Raw genomic sequence first — 19,819 nt, 5'->3', positions numbered from 1 at the left:
ATGAAGGTGAATTCACCATTAGATTTCTCTCTCTCTCTCTCTCTCTAAAGGTCATAACTATATGAAAAATACAAAATGACAAATCTCTAAAACCTAATAATCTTCAAATCGCACAACGGACAATATTATATTTCACATTCCAATCTCACCAAATCAATACGACAGCTGCTAACATACAACAGACAAAGTCAAAAGGGATGGGAACTTTAACAGCCAAATCAATACATACAGCTGCCATGAGTATTGCAGCAGCTGATGCTGCCTCAGGAATATATTTATATATGATTTCACAAAAAGTAATCTTATAAATTGACGTAGATTTGTGTAGTCTATTTGATCTACTTTACAATAAAAGTAACTTTACAATTTGACGAATCACATCATATCACATTAGTTAGTGAGATTAATTTTGTGTAATCTATCTGTGGTTAGAGTATTTTCCTTTATATATATATATAAACAAAAATTGTAGCTCAGAGATGGTGGTATCCCATTTTTTTTCCTTTTTCATCTTCATTTGGCCAACTTGTAAGCAAGTGTTACTTATGTGTAAGAAGTACTTTCCTGCTGTCAGCAACTGTCAAACCAAACCCAAATTTGTAGTCTTTCATGCTGCGATCTATCAGCAAAACCTAAATTCAGTAACTTAAGAAATGCGATTCTCGAAGGGGGGAAAAGTTCAATTAAGAAAATCTCCTTCTCAAAGTCCATTACTTATTATAACTACTTTCGAAGGATAGACCAAGTGAAATAAACCAAGGAGGTGCTGCAGAAGAAAAGGCATCAGCATGACCAAAAAAAGATTGCTGACCTCTGCCGAGAGAATAAAATTAAGACCCATGTTTAATTGCTCTTCTATAAAAGCAGACGTGCAGCCATTGGAATCAATCTTCCCACTAAAACAACCACAATATATAGTAATACAATTTGTGTATAAAGTTGTTGTGAGTTTTAAATTTTCTAACAAATCCAGATTGACCTCATTTGGAAGAGGGAATCATAACAATCATTGTAACAGACCTCTTTCTGCATCACTAGTTTCAAGAAAACAATTACCAACAGTGATTATGATAGGATAATGAACCATCTTTAACTTTTGTCGTTAATGCACAATAACTCGTATAGATATATTAATAGACCAATGAATTAAAGAAAGTATTCCTTTTGTTATAAAACATTTCAGACAAATTAACTTGCTGGTGCAGAAGTTCTATCAAATTGAAGTAAACAATGTTTTCTGAAACCCATCCAAGTAGATGCATCTATTATCAAAGCAAACTAAACAAACATGGCTGACTCACACCTCATGCAATTGAATCTATGATCGACTAAGATCATATTACTTATGTTGCACCATGGTGAGTTTACCAAGTAAAATAACGCTGAAAGTCTTTGACATAAATATTGCATTCCATTTTCACTAATGCCCTGGAGAATGCAAATGAATTGGCAATTATAATTAATAGGGGAACAAATTTGGGTCATGGCTAGAATATCCACCCACCTCATGAAATAGAGGCCTACTTGATGAAGTGCTAACTTCACAATGATCTACTATAACATAGATGTTCTACGCACATTAAATGTAATGAAAAACAACACATTGTTTAATAATAAGCAAGGTCACAAGTAAACAAGACATTTCAAGTTGTATTTGTTCGAAAACTCTTCCAACTTCTTCAATTTCTTGATTCAAATATTCATATTTGGTGATCTTCTATAAAAAGTAAGAATGATAGATGCCATGGATGTGTGAAAACAAATTGACAGAGTATAACGATGCCTATGAAGGCAGTCTTTTTTTCTAGCTATTGTAACATTTGCTAATGATAGTTTAAGATCAAAAGTAACAAGACACTCTTAAAAGTTGTCTGCTAATTCTTCCAAGTATGTTCTATAATTTTGCTGCTTAAATTTATATGGTTGGTACTCTTCTGTGAATTAAGAATGGCAAGTGCCATGATGCATATAAGTACACTCCCAACGTGAAAATCACCAATGCAAGAAGTCAAATTTCATAGATATTAAAGATTTGCATAGAAGAATTTACCTGTTTGAAGATGTAATCATAGCCAAAACTTGCTGTGACATCTCTTGACATGTGGTTGTACATCAAGTCTGATGCTAGAGACATCTGAATAGAAGGGGAAAAAATAGCATAATCAACAACCATTCCAGTGCTATCAACTTGTCTAGTGGCAACCTGTAGCCAAAATGATGAGAAATTCATAGATTTTAAAATGTGTGAAAATGTAGGTTCTTGGTCTCAAATTGATGCTAGTTACAAGCAGAACCAGTAATACATCTCTCGTAAACAACCCCCCAATTAGTAAAGCTAATTACTCAATTAATGCTCATGTATAAGTCCTAAAACCATTCCCAAGCTATACTTAACGGTGGCTATTTTAATCTCGATCCAAGGGGCGAGTCCAGACAAATTCATCTATTATTTCAATGCACATTCATATAGGAGCAAACAAAAGAAAGCAAATCATTAACACATTACACATTACCATCTCAAATTGATATTGCCCTAAATTGTATCAAAATAAGATGACTTTTGTTCCAAAATTAAACATGTGAGGATAAAAGCAAAGCTAAAGTACCATCTTGACTATGTTGTAACGAGCAGCATAGCCAAGACTCGACTTTCGATGCTAACCAGTCGATGGGCCCCAAGTAGTTTGCAAGGATTGGAGCAAGCCACTTGGAATGAAGCTAGCAAGAATCCAACATTCAAGATGGGCTTGAGAGAAGGGGATCTAGTTTTGGGTTCTTGAGACAGGTTATTCAATGGGTCTAGATTTTAATATAGTCTAGGCTCTTGAAACGAGTTCTTCAACGGATCTAGATTCTTCTATCTATTGACTTGGTTTTGGCTTTCTTGAATGAATTTTCATATTGATTGTGGGTTTAAGGGATTTCAATTCCACAGGTTCATTTGGTATCAGAGCCAAGTTTCCAATCAGGTCTGATTCTATCTTTTTATTCTTGCATCTTTTGATTTTAGGGTTTCATTGTTCTAGGGTTGCCAAAAAAAACAAAAAAACAAAAAAGTGCTAGCTGAATATCAATTAGGGCTGCCAAAATTGCCTTATTCTTTTATTAGGGTTGTCATATATCATTGTCTTAGGGTTGCCATAATGAGAGAGAGAGAGAGAGAGAGAGAGAGAGAGGGGGGGGTTGCCGAAATTTGCATCATCTTAGGATTTCATTGATTCGCTTATATCTTTGTCAACTTTTGTATATTTGAATTCCATTATTCGATTGTCACAATTAAATATTGCTGTTTGTAATTAAATTAGTGAGAAATGAAATGAAATGAAAAATTAAAAAAAAAAAAGTATAGATTTTTTATTTTTTATTTTTATTGAGCCTTATAATCAAAGGGGCTGAAAACATATATCATTATAGTTGGTATCTTGTCTTGTGATTACTCTTTCTCTCGTATATTTTTTAGTCTTGTGTCATTTTAGTCTTTCCTCATTTCTTGGACTTAATTACTAGTTGGAATAAAACAATGTTGTATTTTCTTTTATTGAGTTCAATTAGTTCTTGAACTTGAGTGGGAAAACTCTTGAGATAAAAGGCAAGAGAGTGTGAGATCATTATCAGGAAAAAGTCAATTAAAAGTGAAACACAAATGGAGTGCCATTATTCGAGCGTAAACACATAAAGTAGTGTGGGGTTTTTACCACTAACATTCATTTGTGCAGCGTATTACAATGTCTCACAAGAGTGACTTATCACCGAAGGAGATGGCAGACAATTCATACTTTGTGTTGCAGGACATGCAACAAAAGTTTGAATGTTTGAATTTGGTGTCAGAGGAAGTGAGGGATTGGATGGATTAATGAGGTGCAGTAATTAGAAATCTGTAAGGTGTGAGAGATGGGATGAGATGTGAACATAAGTATGAGAATGAAGGGCATAATGAGTCTCTTGTTGCCAGGCGTACTCTCAAGATACAAATTAAGATGGATGTCACAGAATAGCAGAGAGAGAACACTTTTCATACTAGATGCCACATCAACAATAAGGTATGTAGTATGATCATTGATAAGAGGAGTGATACTAATTTGACTACCACTACTTTAGTTGAAAAATTGAATTTAACTACCTTGAAACACCCTAAACCATCCAAGTTGTAGTGGTTGAATGATTGTGTGGAGGTTGGGATAAATAAGCAAGTGTTAGTTTCTTTTTTAATTGGGAGGTACAATGATAAGGTGCTATGTGATGTAGTGCCTATGCATGCTAGCCATATTTTGTTAGGAAGGTCGTGGCAGTGTGATAGGAGAGTAATCCATAATTGGTTAAGGCACATGTACAGTTTTGAAAAAGATGAAAAAATAATTAAACTTGCTCTTTTAACTCCAGCACAAGTCCATAAGAACCAATCGAAACTAAAAAATGAGATTGAGAAAAAAAGAAATAATGAGGTTGAAAAGGAGAGAGAAAGAAAAATGAGAGAGAAAAAAGATGAGGGTGATGTTGAAACCTTAAGAAATAGAGAAAATGAGTTGAAAAACAATTATGAGACCGAGAGTTCCAAAAATATGATAGTAAAAAGAAAAAAAAAAAAAAGAGGGTGAGAGGCAAAAATAGAATGAGGCCGAAACATCAAGAGAAAGAGTGAGTGAAAAAGAAAATAGAGAGGTGGCTGAGAGTCAAGAAAAAAGAGTGCAGCCACAAGAGAAAGAAGAAAGAGAGATTGCAGAGACAAAAGAAAAAATAAAAGTGAGTTTTTATGCTAAGGCAAGCTTTTATACTAATGGATTTAATAACTTTTTGCCTAGTGTTGTTGTCTCTTTATTGCATGAATATGAGGTCGTGTTTCCTTGCAATGTATTTAGTAGATTTCTGTCTATTAGAGAGATAGAGCATTACAATGATTTTGTACCAAGTGCGACAATTACTACCCGAGATTTCTTTGAAAAACATGAGTCATTAAAGTACTTAAAGGAACAAGGTAAGTTGAACAGAATGTATGCCAAGTGGGTGGAATTCATTGAGACATTTTTTCATGTAAGCAAATGCACACAAGGTAAGGAAAATTTTGTAGTTAATACTTTAGCAAGAAGATATGTCCTTATCTTCATTATAAATGTAAAGTTATTGAGATTTGAATATAATAAGAAATTGTATGCTAATGATGATGACTTTGCTAGTGTGTATGGAACATGTGAGAAAGCATCGTTTGGTAAGTTTTATAAACTAGTTTGGTTATTTGTTTAGAGAGAATAGATTTTGTGTGTCTACTAGTTTTATACGTGAGTTGCTTGTGTGTGATAGACATGGAGGTGGTTTGTTGGGTAACTTTGGGGTAAGGAAGATTCTAGACGTATTACATTAGCACTTTTGAGAGTACCATTTGCCATTTATCGAGGTTGCATATAATTAGAGTGTTCATTCTATTACTAATATTTCACATTGTGAAATTGGTTATGACTTTAATCAACTTATTACTTTTGATCTAATGCCTTTACCTGTTGATGATAGAAGTAGCTTGGATGGACATTTCCAAACTCTTGAGAAAATTAATGATAATTCATATCAAGTGGATCTTCCATGTGTGTATCATGTTTTTGCTGTTTTCAATATTATTCATCTTTTTCCCTTTGATGTAGGTAGAGATTCGAGATCGAATCATTTTGAGGAGAGGGGGAATGATGGGCCCCAAGTTGGACCTAGTTTGCAAGGATTGGTGTGAGCCACTTGGAATGAAGTTATTAAGAGTCCAACATTCAAGATGGGCTTGAGATAAGGGGATCCAGTTTTGATCCACGTGATACAAGCTATGAACAACATGACTTAAGATTTAAGAATTTATTATTTGGGCCTATTATTAAGTTTATGTGATTGAGGCTTTGAACTTGTTTAACTTATTAAAAGGGTCTTTTTATTAGTTATAGGAATTAGTTTAGAATAATTGGGTTTGAGGATGTTTGGCACACGTTTGTTTTATTTTGTTGAACTAGAATTTTAAGAGGCTTAATTTATGTAGCCGAGTTAATGTAGCACATTACTTTAGATGCGACATTGTTCACTCAAGGGTATTTTTGGAAGAAAGGGCTTTATTTTGGCTAAGATTTTTAGTTAAGTTTTGGTTTAAATACTTTTTGTAGCCTCATTTTAACAAGTTTATAGAAATTTATAAAATTTGGTGATTATTTTATTGTGAATTGAGTTTTACCTCCTCTTGTTTTTCGTTGAACTTTTGAACTTATCAAAGGTAAATTACAACTTTTGTAGCGTTCCTCCTTTGTAAATCTAGGTTCTTAAAACGAGTTCATCAATGGGTCTAAATTTTTTCATTCATTAACTTGATTTTGGCTTTATTAGGTGAGTTTTCAAATTGATTGTGGGTTCAAGAGATTCCAATTCTACAGGTTCATATCACCAACCTAAAAAACTTCACCACCCAAAGACAAATGTGGGGTCACACTCTGCAAGTAAGATTCAGATTGTCACTGGTGGCAGCTAGGGCAAGATAGATAGAAGAAGATGGGAAATGAGATGGAGGCTTAGGGCAACAGAGGTTGATGAGGCTTCGTGGGCTTTAGACAATGGGCCTGTAGCTTAAGTGTTAATGAGCAACCTGTAGTGATGAGCCTTATAATTGTAGTATCTAGGTTGTCATAGTTCCATTCTAGCCCAAGGCCTGTAATTGTAAATAATCCTTAGTGCCTATAGTTAGACGTATAAATAAGTGACTTAAGGTACAGAGATATAATCAAGAAATTACATTTAGAGTTCAATTCCACTTTTGCTTATTCCTTCTCTCTCTCTAATTCTTTCTAGTACATAGTACTCTCTCAAATTCTTGGGCGTGTGACAATATTTGTATTAGAGAATTGACTATTTGTCGTTCTCCATGGCTGAAGGAACAAGATTGAACCAGTTGTAGGATTCTTTTTCTTCTTTCAATAAGTCTTCAGATTCACACCAAAAGGCATTGGAAATGGAAATGGGCTCCTTGAAGAGGTCTTTTAATACACAACAGAGAACACTTGAGTCTTTGGTGATGCAGTTGAAAGGGCTTACTACAGAAATTCAAAGGATGAACTAGAGTAAAAATGGGGAGATTTCATCAGCAAGAAATAACAATGGTGAAAATACAATAGAAGTGAGTAATAGGGCATGTATCATATTTGCAAGAATCGACTTTTCTACCTTAAGTGGGATGAATCCTGTAAGTTAGTTGTATAAAGGAACCCACTTCTTTACTTATTACAACACTCCTCAACAATAAAGATTGTCTCTTGCATCATTTCATATGGAGGGCAGGACCGTTATTTGGTTCAGAATCTGGAAGATTCAAGTTCATTGGCAAATTGAGATATGTTTGTCAAGGCCTTATTGATAAGGTTTGGGCCTAGTGCCTATGATGATCCGATGGAGGCACTGACAAGATTAAGGTAGACTGATTTGGTGGAAGATTATAAAGATAAGTTTGAGGCATTGGCTAACATGTTGAGGGGCTTATCAGAAAATTATAAGTTAAGTTATTTTTTGAGTGGGCTTAAAGATAAGGTTTTCTATTAGGATGTTTAATCCTATGACTCTTTTAACAGTCAATGGTCTTGTTAAAATTCAAGAAGAATACGTACAACTTACCAAGAAGTCATAGAAGTTTAATAGTAGTTATGCAGCAAGAGGAATTACTAAGAATTCCTCAAGTTTTGGCTTGGACAGCAGCAAGAATGCCTTACCTGTACAGAAGATCTCTAAAGCTCAGATGAAGGAGATGAGAGAAAAGGGTCTTTGTTATTAATGTGACTCAAGGTGGGTGGCAAGGCATAAATGCAAGACTCGTAAACTATTCTTGATTGAGGAAATTATTGATGAATTTCCTGAAGTATGTAAAAGTGACAGTGAGGTGGGGAGTAAACTAAAGAGTGTGCCTACTCAATTTGTATGTTACTTGGAAGAGACTAGTAAAACAGAGATTTTGTTGAATGCCATTACTGGATCAATGGGGCCTAAGAATATAAGGTTCAAACGTAAAATTGGAATGTAATGGGTGGTGATTTTCATAGACATTGGAATTACTCACAATTTTGTGGACCCAACTGTTATTAAAAAGGGCAATTTACAATGAACATGGAAGAAAAAGTGCTATGAAAATGGCAATAGTGATTAGATTGTGAGTGAAGGTAGTTGTGGAAAACTGCCAATGTGGCAACAGGGCACTTTATTTTCTATAGATGCATTTGTCTTGGTGTTGGCAGGATGGGATGTAGTCTTGGGTGTCCAATGGCTACGAACATTGGGTGATGTAATGTGGAATTTTGAGGAGTTGAATATGCAATTTGCATATTTAGGAAAACTAGAGATACTTAAAGGGTTGAAGCAGTTAGCTTGGGTGGAGGAAAGTTATACTTTCAAGCTGAAAGGGTTGGAAAAAAAGGATGCTCTTACAACTGATGGAAATAGCAACATAGAAGGTTGAAACTCTTCAGGTGATTTAGAATCTCTTATTTGAATATGATGATATTTTTGTTGGACCAATGGGGTTACCCCCTAATAGGTCTCATGAATATTCTATTAAACTGAAGCCTTATTCTAAGACAATATCGGTTAGACCCTATAGGTATCCTTATTTTCAGAAAGAGGAAATTGAAAAGATTGTAAGGAAGTTGTTACAAAATGGAGTAATTCATGATAGTTAAAGCCCATACTCTTCTCCAGTTTTACTAGTGATAAAGGCTGATGGTAATTGGAGAGTGTGTATGAATTACAGGGCCTTGAATAATAATACTAATAAGGATAGTTTTCCTATTACTATTGTAGAAGAGGTGCTTGATGAATTATTTGGGTCCAAGATTTATTTTAAGTTGGATTTACTTAGTACCTATAGTTAGATTTATAAATAAGTGACTAGATGTATAGAGGAATAATCAAGAAATTACATTCAGAGTTCAATTCCACTTTTGCTTCTTCCTTCTCTCTCTAATTCTTTCTAGTACATATTTCTCTCTCTAATTCTTGGGCGTGTGACACAGATTTAGTTCTATATTAAAAATTCTTGAATAATTGAGAGAGAGAAAGTGAGAAGTTTTGCCATCTGTGTTCTCTTAGACACCCATTGCTACCGTAAGTTCCATAAAACTATTAGATCAATGAAGGAATAATTGAGTTTTGGTATCTCCTTTGAAATACTAAAATCACCAGAATGTACACATCTTTACATTTTCTGATAAGTTACAAGTGTGTATACATCTTTACATAACATAACTTGAGTTATAATTAAATCAAATTAACCTAACATAGGAGATTCTATTAACCAATGGGAGCTCAGTCATGAGTGGAACTTCACGGGGGAAAGAGACTAAAAAAGGAATAAATTAAACAACCACGTTTTCCTTTTTCTTTCCATTTCCTAATAATTTGACTAAATATACCACCCTAGGTATTATAAAAAACAGTGCACAGATACCTTATTTTGTATATATCTTACCCTTGTTCTTGTCATGGGATAAAAGGATGGAGAGGAATCTTTAGAAGCTAGACTTAGAAGGTCGAGTGCAACATTAGTGTAACTTGTTCACCTATTTTTTATATCATGGAATTTTCTACTAAGACCGTTATATGCTATTATCTTAAGTTGGTAAGTATCTAAAGTTTGATTATAGCACAAGGAAATTAGCTTTGAGACTATACTATTTTCCACTAAAAAAGAGGTAGCCTTTTGTTTTTTCAGATGAATGTGACCCAAGAGCATAAGTTGATGTAACTCCTTAATGGAAGACCCAAATCACATGACCTATTCCAAAAGGACTAGTCAATGATACAATTGAATTCACATTGGAATATTATAAAGAGCAAGAACTTCTTATTCCTAAGCAATGTGGGATATCATACACCACTTACTCTTATCATTTATAATAATGGGATATCACAATCTCCCTCACTTATATTTTCGGTGTCCTCGTTCGTCCAGTCTGTCGTAGGTAGTACAAATCAAGTCCCACATTTCTAGTTAGGATAAGCTCTGATACCATTTTGTAACGCCCTAATGGAAGGCCTAAATCACATGGTCTATACTCTAAAAGGACTGGTAAATGATACAATTGAAACTCTATTTGAACATTATAAAGAGTAAGAATCCTTCATTCTCATGCAATGTGAGATTACATATACCATATATCCTTATCACTTATCAGAATGAGGTATTATGGGGTATTGCAGTTGTGTTTTTTGACACTAACTCTTCATTATTAAAATGACATTAATAGCTTAGGCATCATATAAGTAGGTCATTTGCCTGGATGTAATTTTTTTTTTATAAGTAAAACATATTTATTGAATCAGGTAAAAATGTGTAACCCAAGTACACAGAGAGTTTATAAGAGATAATGCTTAATTATAAGTTAAGAGCTAGAAAAGGATACAAGAATTTACTTGGATATAATTGGCTTCAAATAAGACATCATTGCCTACTTGAAATTGGGTCTTGTAGTCTTAGCCCTGTATAGTGAAATGAAAAGCTTTTGGGAGACTTTTTCTTGGATTTTTGCAAAATTAGTTCCTTTTTAGGCTTTGAAGGAAAAAGGAAGTCCTTGATATTTAATCCTGGATGAGGTTATTTTAAAATTAGATTATGTTTCACTTATCTAGTAGTATGACGCAATGTATTGTTACTAAATTGGATTGAAGATTTATTAGAATGAACTTTTTAACCAGGCCAAGGATAATAGCCTTCTAGGAAATTGAGAAAAGCCTGAGTATTTTGGGTTGAACCTTTTCCTAAGAGTATAAGATCATCAGCAAATAGAATATGAGTGAGGGTAGGACCTTATTTATTAATGCTAATACCTTTTAAGATTCCTAGATTTTCCTCTCTACAAATAAGCCAAGTAAGTACTTTCATTCTAATAATAAAGAGGAAATGAGATAATCGGTCACTTTGCCTTAGTCTCTTAAAAGGGTGAAAAAATCTATGAGATTTCCCATTTATGACCAACGTCAAACAATTGAGATATATGCTCTTATCCAATTGGTCCAGGTATTGAGAAAACCCATACGGTTGAGGATTTTGATAATAAAGCTCAATTCCATAAAGTCAAAGGATTTTTGCTTACCTATTTTGATTATCATTAGACCTTGCCTCCCTCTTTTATTTTTAAAGTGACGAAACACCTCTTGAGCAAGGATGTTATTTTCATATATCACTCTACGAGGAACAAAAGTCGTTTGATGAGTCAAAATGATCTTAGGAAGAAGTTATTTGAGCTTGTTTGCTAATATTTTTTATATAATTTTGTAGCAAACATTCGAAATGTTTTTTTGGCCCAAATTGTTGGACAATATTTGGATTACTAGATTTTGGGTTCAAGGTAATGTGAGTATAATTCAACTCTTTGAGAAATTCTCCATGAGTGAAAACAATTTTGATAGTAGCATTGAGATCAGTTTTTATAATATCTCAGTAGTGTTAATTTGTAAAATAGACTTGTGAAACCATCTGGGCCAGAGGATTTTGTCGAATGAGTCTATTTTAATGTAGATAAAATTTCATCATTAGAAGGAATTTCATAAGGAATTTCATATAGGAAATTATTATCCAACTCGAAAATTTTTAAAGGAAACAAGTTATCTAGATCAAAAGGCAAGCTAGGATTATAAATTCATATATTGCTTGGAAGTGATCTAGAAACATGTTCTATATTTCATTGAAGTCAGATGTCTAATGATTGATGCTAGTCTTCAAATTCTCAATGGAATTCTTGCGTCTTCTTATCGTGGTTAACATATGAACAAAATCTTGTATTAAGATTTGTGGTTGCCAACCATTGTAAATGAGACTTTTGATGCTAGAGAATTTCTTCTCTTTGAAGTTGCTCATTGAGATTTTATTTTATGTTCTCTTCCTGAAGAATAGAGTTGGGAGTTGACTCAAAAGACTGAGTTTGAGACAAAGTTAAATTCAGATTTTTTATATTAGACTAGATGTGGCCGAAACAATTTTTATTCCAAAACTTTAGTAATCTCTTGACCTCTTTCAATTTTTTTTTTGATAGAATGAAGCCATATATTCTTGGAAGAGAGGTGTCCCAAGCTTTTTGAATCACCATTTGACCAGTAAGATATCTTATTCAAAACTAATCAAATTTCAATGATTTAATTATTGTTTTGACCCATCATATCTAGATATATAGGAGAATGGTCAAAGGAGCTTATAGGAAGGTGTTGAAGAGTTGCACTGGGGAAAATAAGAATCCATTGATGATTTACCACTCCTCTCTAATCTCTCTCAAGTGTTCCCTAATCTATGCCTATTGTTTGACCATGTGTATTTTGAAACCAAAAACCCCATATCAACCAAACCATTATTATCCATAAAAGATTTTAGACCACCATGTTGAGAAGAGTTAGAAAAAGGTCTTCCCCATATTCTTTAGATTAACACAAGATAGAGTTAAAGTCTACTATACCTAACATTGGACCCGAGTAGGTATTTGCAATGGTGTTCAGGTTGTGCCAGAATTTCCATTTCTTATTGTTTTGTGTAAGACAATAAACAAGATTTAACAACTAAGAATTTTGAAGAGGATTCGAATACACCAAAAGAGCCATGCCATTACTATCAATATGCATAGGTTCTACATCCAGTCCATGTCACCACATAAACAAAAAATCTCTCCATTTACTAGTAGGAATATTTACAAACTACAAGAATCTAACCTATTAACAACACCATAAGTTTTTATATTAGACAAAAGGATCTCCAATAGAAAGATGGCATTAGGTTGGTAAGTCTTGATGTTAGCCCTCAAATTTCTCATTGCTTGGGGGTCTGACTATGCCCCGACATTTCCATACTAACAACCTCATTCTTGAGTTGATGGCAGGTTAGCCATTGCCACTTGGATCGCTTCATTATAAGAGAAAAGTTTCAAAGTGGGAGTTTGAGACAAGTTACCCAAAAAGGGTTCTTCATGCATCACGTAGGGAGAGTAGCAAGACTTTTTTGCATGTCGACTGAGAGCTCCATTTCTTTTGTTCCTTGGTGATTGGAAGATTTGGACAATCAATATTTCCTCATCTATTGCTTGATCTTAGTTTTTTGTATCCTTGTCAATCCATTTGACTTGAAACTACATGGTTCTTTTCCTAGATGGTTCGATTCTCACTCTCCTTCTTGAACAACTCCTCTTCGTTTCTGGATGTCGATTGTTGAGTCAGATGATATTTTAGTGAGCTTTGGTTCTAATGGATAATTTCTGAATGAAGAGTCAAGAATATGAGGCTTATTTTAGATTTAAGAGTTTCAATTGATTTGAGCCTTATTGCAAGACAAGTTTTGCCTGATGGGTTGACTAAAAGGGAGATTGGGTGTTTATTAGATATGTTGTTTATTGGGCCAAAAATATAAATATGATTAAATTGGGCTATGAGTTGCTTGAAAATGTTTGGTTTAGATGGGATAATGCGTTGCGCTTTTTCTTGAGGGGATAACTTGTTGGGTATTGTAGAGGATGAATGGATGGGCATTAAAGAAGGTGATGTGGAAAATATTCCTGGCAGAAGAGATCTAGAAAAAGAGAGTGATAGGTAATCGTTGGATCTTCAACATTCATTTGAGGGGCTGGATTCCCTTGTCATGTGTGATAAGGGGACGGAATGTAACCTTTTGGAGGTGAGATTGCAAGCCCAATGCTAATGAAGGGAGCTGACCAGTGCTGCTTTGTAACAGCCCGCTAGAAATTCAATTGTGAAATTTCTATTAACTTTAAGAACCTCGTGAAAACCCCATAAGTTTTCACGAATCCATTAATCATATAGGTTTTTGTCTAATTACATAGTTAGTGTTATTATTTACTATGGTATCAGAAGTGTGTTTTTGATTATTGGAGATAGTTAGAAGTGTCAAAATGTATTATGGTTTGTGCCATTAGACTCGGATGGTTATTTAAAGTCTTATGGCGCAATAACATTTTTTCATATTTTCGGTCAAAACGTCTGTTTAAAACTGTAGATATTATTGGATAAAAAGAAATATCTTGAGGTAATTTTCATGAATATTATTGGGTAAAAATATTTTGAGTTGATTTTTATAGATATTATTAGATAAAATATTATGAGATAATCTTTTATAGATATTTTGGGTAGGAGAAACCTACACTCAACTCTCAACTCCAGCCTCATCTCTTCCATATCTCATCCATAATTATCTCCAGCCATCTCTCCCCACGAAATTATCTAATTACACATTCCAATAAAAGATTATCAAACACTCTCTCTCGGACAGCTTTTAGGAGGTCTTTTGCACGCCCATTTCGAAGCTGTTGTAAGTGTTTTATCATAAAGTCTCCTTCATATAAGTTGTTCCTCTTTGAGTCTAGTTTCCGTAGATGTATTTTTTGTATCATTCCATGGTCATTTGGTCAGTCAAAAGTATTTTTAACCATGGAAAGGTCATTCTGGGCGTGAATCTGGAGAGTATGTTATAGTTTGGAGTTTTTGACCAAGCTAATGGATAGATATTGGTCCGAAATTTTTATGGAGTATTGTTAACATGTATATGTGACTATTGGTTGAGGATTTTTGCATGATTAAAGGTTTTGATGAAAGATTTACTTAGATTTAGAAACTTAGAAACTGGAAGAAGAAAAACAGTTTCTGTTTTGAGAAAGTTTAACTCTTTGGTGGTCTAAACCTATTCTAATGACTTTAATAATTTTATTGGAGGATTCTAAGTATCTTATATACATGTTATATTATTATTTTGAAGATATTTGATGTTAGTTTCAAAGATATGAAATTTTATGCAAAGAGATATTCAAACAAGCCAAAGTGTGGATATTCTTGGCTAAATTTATGTTTTGGTTAATTTCTAACCATGTGATCTTGAATTAGAAGCTTATATATGTTTTAGGACATCTTTTTAAACCATGTGATGGTTTGGTTTGAAGATCATATATTTATAAGTCATAGATCAAGATATTTATCAAAACTAGTTGAGGAAAAAGTTTCTGTTTTTGGATTAAGTGTAAAACCAAAAACTCCAAATGTTATTTTGTGATTTTGGTGACTTTGATTTGATGATTTAAAGCATGGTTGATGTTAGGATGATATTATGAATATGTTAGAAGTAAGATTTGATTTTTTGAAACTCTTGGAGATGTTTTGATTTAATGTCAAAACTTGTGATTCAAGTGCTTGGATCTTTTTACAAAAAAGTTTGGTGTTGATTATTAGCTTTTTCTAAATGGATGTTTTAAGTATGGTTTTGAACTTAGGATTGGAAGATGTTTGTTGCAAAATTTTGGTTTAAGCATGAGTTTTGAAGTTGGAAGGAATTGCAACAAAAATAAAGGGAAATGGCCTATGGATGTTTCAACCATAGTGTGTTCTTCATAGTTGTGTTTTGTTTTAAATTTTTCTGAGTTGATATTTAAGTTTAGGATAAAATTTACATGAGGAATGTAAATTTTAGAAACTTTTAGAGTTAGTATGCAAAATCCTTAAGTTATGGGTAAAACAGTCATTTTTCCACATGTAGAGAGTAAAATGAAAATTTTACTCTTTAAGTTAGTATTTTCCATATTTCAAATTATTAGTGATTTAGTTCTAACGTTTAGAATTACTAATTACAGTTCCTCGTGATCGCACTTGAAGTTTTATAAGAAATGCGGAGATCGAGGTAAGTTAGCTTTTAACTTACTAGCAGTCTACTGTGTATGTGTGCTAAATAAAGGAACTACAGTGTATGTATGTGTGTTATCATATATGTCATGCCATGCCAAGTTATCACGTAATTGTCTATTATACAGAATTTATTCTGTTATCAATTTTTTTATCTGTTACATAATATATTCTGTCATGTATTACTGTACCTTACAAGTACGTCATGCTAAGTATGCCATCTATTACATGTATGTCAAGTCATGTAATATTCACTGTTGTAAGTATGTCATGTTAAATATGTTGTCTATTATATGTTATGCCATGTTACGAAATGTTTCTATCTCAAGTTGGTCATGTATTCTAAGTTATGTTCAAGTCACGTTATGTTACGTCAGGACTTCAGTCCTTTCGTATTCCAGTCACATTTCATCTTGAGTACATTATGATGTGTAGAATACATGGGGCCACAACAACTGTGGAGTATGTATTTAACTACAATTGTGATGCGTAAAATACATGGGGCCACAACAACTGTGGAGTATGTATTTTTCATGTTAAGTCAAGTTTGTGTAGAATACATGGGGCCACAACAACTGTGGAGTATGTATTTACACGTAGAATACATGGGGCCACAACAACTGTGGAGTATGTATTTTTAATGTTAAGTCAAGTTTGTGTAGAATACATGGGGCCACAACAACTGTGGAGTATGTATTTACACGTAGAATACATGGGGCCACAACAACTGTGGAGTATGTATTTACACGTAGAATACATGAGGCCACAACAACTGTGGAGTATGTATTTTTCATGTTAATTCAAGTTTCAGAGCAAGTTCATGCTAAGTCAAGTTTCAGATCAAATTCATGTCAAGTCAAGTTTAGTTCATGATTCAATTTAAGCTATGTCAATTATGCTATGTTGTACGCTAAGTTATACTTTAATTACTTATGAATTTGATTATGCATTTATGCTTTTACTGTCATACATGCATCATTAGTCTGTATGGAAGTTTTTTGTTAACTTGCTGAGATTTGTAATCAAATCTCACTGTGGTAGTCCCAACTACCATTCCCCCCCGAATGGTAGATCTTGTTACAGGACCTGAAGGAAGATCAGGAGCTGACCAACTAGATACAGTCGACTGAACGACGGTGCGTCGTTAAGGTTAATATAGTAGTTAAATTACTACTTGTACGATGGAGTTGCATCTCCAGTACTTTTAGATCATAACTATTTTGGAATAGTTCTGTGATCTTAGTTATTCAATGTATCTTTATATATGAAGTATGTTTTAAGTATTTGGGATATTTTAATTTGGTGCATAGTATTGCTAAAGAAAAAAATTATCCGCTGCGAATATTGCATAATGTTAGATGCATGTTAGGATTATTGCATCTTATATGTCATGAACGGGGGCAGGTAACCTTGTGTTGCATGTCTCGACGCTTCAAATGTCCGTCCAATCCCAAACGGAATTTGGGGGCGTCACAGGGTGGTATCAGAGCAATACGTCTCTGGGCAGTAAATCCACATGTCCTTAGGAAATGCACCAAACATTAGGCTTGAAATTTTAGTCGTCAGTAGGCTTGAATTTCTTAAGGTACGAAGGGTAGTATGTGGTTTTAATATATATGCTCGTGTGTTTCAAGAAGGGACACATGACTCGTGATAGAATACCTCGGAATCCTAAGGGAGATAACAATCAAGAGGATCAGAATTTCCCCGATGGATGAAGAATTAGTTGAGGTAAACATAGTTAACGTTGATCTGATTGCAATTGATGGTAGTATTGCATTATTGTTATTTTGGAGTAGGTCAAGTCATTGGAGTTGGTAAATTGTACATTGTTTGATTCAAACGAGTCATTGTTTCTATTAATTGTGGTGCTTGAGAATTCAGCTTGGAAGTTAAATTGTTACCCTAGTGGTAAGAGTAACAATTTTCATTAGAAGTATTATTGTTCATACCAATGTAGATATATAATACATTTTAGTAATATGAGAAAGGATATGTAGGATTGATGAATGGTATTCCACATATTTGGAGAATTGTTTTGATTCTAAAAATACGATAGAAATTGTGTTTGGAAGAGTAATTTGATTAGGAGAAGCTTTAGCCTTAGTAGGATTCATTTATGATAATAGTATTACCACACCGCCAGTAAATGATTTCTGGCAAAGCACTATCTTTATGGATACATAGATCGATTTTCTTTTGAAGACTATTATATGGAGAGTAAAATATTGGTCTTGAGGATTTATGTGAACATTAGGAATAAATTATTTAGAGTTAGAATAATTGATAACTTATGATGGATAGAAGAGTTATGACAATCATAAGAGAGAAAGTTTCAAATTTAAGTTATTAACTGGTCAGTTATCAAAGTACCACCTAGGAAGATGACTGATTGTTGCGATTATAAAGAAGTAAGTTAGTCCTAGACCAGTAGAACTCTTTGAGGTTTTTATTAACTTGAAAATTACTGAGAGTTTGGATATGCATGATTAAATGCATATTTATATGAGTCATTGGATCATGTCATATATATGAAAATCCCTGAAAGAAATAAAATGGAGTACATAAAATATATACCAGAAGATAGAAACACAAATATGAATATTTGTGAAGTATTATTTTATTATCATAAAGCAAAATTACAGAAATTTGAGGCTCTTTGCCTCAATCTTTAAACGTTCTTGCTCTTCAAAAATCTGCATGCCTCTCCTATCTAAAGGAGTAGCCACTCGAAAAGAAGAGTTAAGCAAAGATTTTAAATCTCTGTTCTCTCGCTTTACTGCTTCTATCTTCATGTTGGATTCCATAAGAAGCCTCTGAAGCAGAGAAATACTCTCGTGGAGTTTGTCAACCCCACCAGTCCTGGATTGCAGTCTCTGAGAATATGCGACAATGGCTGATGAGTATCGAGTACCGAGACTCACAAGCTCGTAGATAAGTTCATTTTCTGACTTATTAGTCAGATCATTATTTGATTGCATAATAGCACCTATGGAAGAAGCAGAAACAACTGGGGAACGAGGTGCAGAATACCTCATGTTTTGGCAATGAGAAGATTGCTGAGCCATTGCAAAGTGAGTAAGCAGAAAGAGATTGCAGAGTAAGAATGCAGATTAATTTCAGAAAAGTGAAGAAGATGAGATGAGAAAGAAGATGAACTGAATAATTCTTTTATAGAGAAAATTATGACGAATCACCTCTCGTGAATCATTTCTCTACAAGAGACAAGAGCAATGTAGTATCATAGCTGCGGTGCCTGACAATTACAGAAGAACAAAGTAGTGTCGTAGCTATGCGGCGCCTGACAACTACAGAAGACCTATAAAAATCACGCGGATCAGAGTTGTCTGGTCTAAAACAGGGTGCCACCGATTTTGTTAAAAAGAGAGAGGTTAACGGTTTAATTTTGATGAATTCTCTACTAACTATGGTATTTACAAGAACATTTAAAGTATATCACCTATGTTTTTCTAAAGAAGAGTTTCGGAAGATTATTTACTTAAACTTTTAGGTTTGGAGAGTATGTCGTTACAACTTGGCCAACCTTGTGCAAAGAAGTATAATCTAATTGTTGATTAAAGTAAGAGAGTTAAGGAATGACATAATCTCAAAGGCAAATATATACGGGATAGACACCAGGTTGGTAAGCAACACATATTTCTTAACTTGTTATTTCTTACTTACTTCGATTTCGAGGACGAAATCTTTTTTTTAGGAGGGGAGATTGTAACAGCCCGCTAGAAATTCAATTGTGAAATTTCTATTAACTTTAAGAACCTCGTGAAAACCCCATAAGTTTTCACGAATCCATTAATCATATAGGTTTTTGTCTAATTACATAGTTAGTGTTATTATTTACTATGGTATCAGAAGTGTGTTTTTGATTATTGGAGATAGTTAGAAGTGTCAAAATGTATTATGGTTTGTGCCATTAGACTCGGATGGTTATTTAAAGTCTTATGGCGCAATAACATTTTTTCATATTTTCGGTCAAAACGTCTGTTTAAAACTGTAGATATTATTGGATAAAAAGAAATATCTTGAGGTAATTTTCATGAATATTATTGGGTAAAAATATTTTGAGTTGATTTTTATAGATATTATTAGATAAAATATTATGAGATAATCTTTTATAGATATTTTGGGTAGGAGAAACCTACACTCA

Source organism: Carya illinoinensis, chromosome 15 (genome assembly GCF_018687715.1).
Source record: "Carya illinoinensis cultivar Pawnee chromosome 15, C.illinoinensisPawnee_v1, whole genome shotgun sequence".
NCBI classification, from domain to species: domain Eukaryota; kingdom Viridiplantae; phylum Streptophyta; class Magnoliopsida; order Fagales; family Juglandaceae; genus Carya; species Carya illinoinensis.
Note: the sequence above shows the minus strand (reverse complement) of the source record.